A 3,382-nucleotide genomic window follows, 5' to 3' on the forward strand; every position below is an offset into this window, starting at 1 on the left:
GTGTTTCCCTGTGTGGTGTTCTGGGAACTGGCAGCTGGAGTGGACACTGTGGGACACAGAGACACTTATTTTATTTCTTTTACACATCAGGTAGATTCAAGCATTTGACGCCACACCAGAAGCAAGACGAAGAAATTGGTTGAACAACTAGAATAGGGTAACTTTTTCTGGAGCAGTGAAGAATACAGATATTTACAGACTCATCACCATCAACTTGTTTCATTCATTATTGTTCTCACTGTGGTAGATGTTGCTACTCTATATCACTCGTTGTGTTACTATGTATCTCACAGAAAACACTCTTGAGGTACAGCCTCTTAATTTCACTGCCAGTTCAGCTGAATGTTATTTATACAGCATCAAACTACAACACGAGTCACCTCAAGGCACTTTATATTGTGAGGTGAAGACCCAACAATCTAGGGCTGCGATCCACGATTCGATTTGAATCGGAGAAATTTTGCCTCAGACAGTGAGAAATATTATAATTCTGATCACTTATCAGTACATATCTATATTTTCCTTTCTATAAAAAGAAAGCTGACATTTGTGAGACTTTATCAAAGGTGTGAGCGTCACAGCAGATTCCTTTGTGTCAAAGTAACTGAGGATAAAACAGAAAAACATGAAGGTGGTTTTCCTGGTCTGGGTTTTTATAGCAGATGACCCTGTATGCAGCTCATCTGCAGTGTTACCTTCATCTTCCTATTCGGAAGGCAGAATTTCCGAGTTCCGAGTACAATTGAAAGCACCACAACTGCAGTTTTCGTGTTGGATGTTAAAAGCGCACATGACGCTGTGACGTAGGCTAGAATCATGGCGGCGGTCAACGACGGTCCAGGCGTGGGATTTCTCTCGTGGAAACATGCACATTATTTTTCCTCTCTGTTGGTAGGTGGCACAGAGCACTTGTGGCCAGTAAGCAAGCTAGAAGACTGGCTGGTATCCAGTTATGGAAGCAACACAATATTAAAAACACAATTCTGAGTAAAACCAAAGTTACTTTTCCTAGTAACTAGTTACTTTGAAAGTAACAAGTAACTTGAAGTAACTGAGTTACTTTTGATAGAAGTAACTAGTAATGTAACTAAGTTACTATTTTAAAGTAACTTACCCAACACTGGTAATAAGTAGGGGTGGGGTTTGATCATCAATTTAGAGAGAGAGAGCGAGAGAGAGAGAGCTCTACATGAAGTGTGATTTTTATCGTGGTGGAAGCAAAACAGCAAAAGTCAGAGGAAATCACCCGCCGATGCTTTAAAATCAGCGAGCTGACGGCTTTCAGCCCCGACGGCGTGTCTGCGTACGTGCCGTCGGGTGAGAAAGGCGACAGCTCGCTGATTCGGGTGCGTTGGGTTTCGTGTACCTGCTCTCATTTACTGTTCTAGCTGTTTGGTGGTTGTAGAAATTTTGTGAGGTTTAACCTGAGATTCTGGCATTTTGGGCAAAAATAAATTTATATTTAAAAATCGATTCAGGATTTTAATGAACCGATATCATGTTATCCAAGCTAGAATCGATTTTAATCGATAATCAAAACCCAGCCCTACAACAATCAGCCTTTATGAGCCAGGACTTGGTGACAGTGGGAAGGAAAAGCTCAGTTTTAACAGGAAGAAACCTCTGGGAGGATCAGGCTCAGGGGGGGCGGCCATCAAATGGTTGGGGTTGAGATGGGACGGAGATATCAGTTAAAGATCATCCATGTTTAAGCTCTGATCATCTCTGACTTTGGACTTTATATTATCAATACTTACTGGGAAAACACTTACTTTTGGCCACCTTTCACCAGTTCTCTAAAAAATGTTGCATCTGTTGTTGCTCCAGATTTCTTTGCCTGGTCTTTTCTCATATTCTCTTATTATTTTTCTCTGGTTACAAAATTTATTCCCATCTGTGCAAAAAACACAAGAAATAAAAATAAACACAATTGAGCTGCCTTACATTCATCACACAAAATTACCCGTCTGTCCAGCTTCTTTATCCTTAATGTGGTTAAAGATGCAAGGTGGAAAAGACAGATAAAGAGCGGAGCTGAGAGAAGGAGACTTATAGAGACTAGAGAGTGCAGGTAATGATGGTGGATGGTAAGGCGAGGCAGGTGGTGAATGCCGAGAAAGGTTTGAAGTAAAAAAAAAAAGATATAGCGGAATTATGGAAGACGGAGCCTGTTTGGCAGCGTTCATGTGTGGACTGTGGGTGGACGGGGTCGCTGAGTTGTGGCTTTGAAATGGGTCCTGACAGAGTCATTTCTCACGTGGAGATTTACCCAGGCTTTTTCCAGAAGTGGGAGGACGAGACTGAACGACCCTTTCCACTTGTCATGAATATTTATTTGGTGAGAGTGTTCACAGGCTGCTGCATAGAATGACAAATCGTAGTCTCCAAAGCAACTACCTATATTCTGTCCTGTTTATTCCTCAGCTCGTTCCACCTGTGACTGTTTCTCGTCTAATCAGATCATATTTTTTACTCTCTTGTTTGTGTCTGGAGCATTTGGACAACACTCACTCATAACCAAACAACCCGAAAAACCAAGACTTGCTGTGAGGGTCTAGAAATCACACAAAATCAATCACATGCATGACTGAATGATTGGCGTGTTGGTATTATTTCCATACACAGAGTCCAAATACATTCGACTTTATTGAGACATCTTTGCTGTAAAATGTTTGCATGACAAATGTATTAAAGGAGATATCATATTTCAGTAGAATTAAAAAAACACGAAGATGAGAGCCGAGTGATGGATTTTGGGGGGAAGAAAATGAAAAGTGTTTAAAGCTAGAAAAATGAAAAGGATGTAAAGCAATTTTCAATTTCATGCACATCGACACACCAACATATGAGTCACTGTACAGGAGACAGTATAGCACAAACTGCTCTGCCACATGGACACATGTATAAGATATATACATGCACACAGTCAGATGCTTTAAATATGTCTGTTCTCTTTATTCATGTACTTTTTCATTCATAAACTCATGTTTATCCATGGAGCCTTCAATTTTGCTTATCTCGTCTCTTCTCTAACTACATGTTGATTATGTCTGTTTAATGTTTGGTGTATGATAGAAAACCATGAATTGATTTGCAACATTAAACTTTCAGGCCATAAAACTAAGTGTCAAATTAATCCTTTGCATGCCTGTTATCCACTTACGAATCACCCGAAATGACAGGAAGTGGCCCTTTTTTATGATTTCGATTGATTCCAATGGTTTGTGTAGTTTCTGCTTCAAGTCAATGTTTTGCTTTTATATCTTTTCATATCTGCACAGACTAACAGGGATCCTTGATTTCCCAGCAACCATCCATTACCCAATATGGGAGAGCTCCCATAGCACGAAATGAAATGGCCTTGTTTACAGAGCCAGACTTG

Source organism: Diplotaxodon limnothrissa, linkage group LG7 (genome assembly GCF_057381915.1).
Source record: "Diplotaxodon limnothrissa isolate DT_005_m linkage group LG7, D_limnothrissa_male_GT1.1, whole genome shotgun sequence".
Lineage (NCBI taxonomy): Eukaryota > Metazoa > Chordata > Actinopteri > Cichliformes > Cichlidae > Diplotaxodon > Diplotaxodon limnothrissa.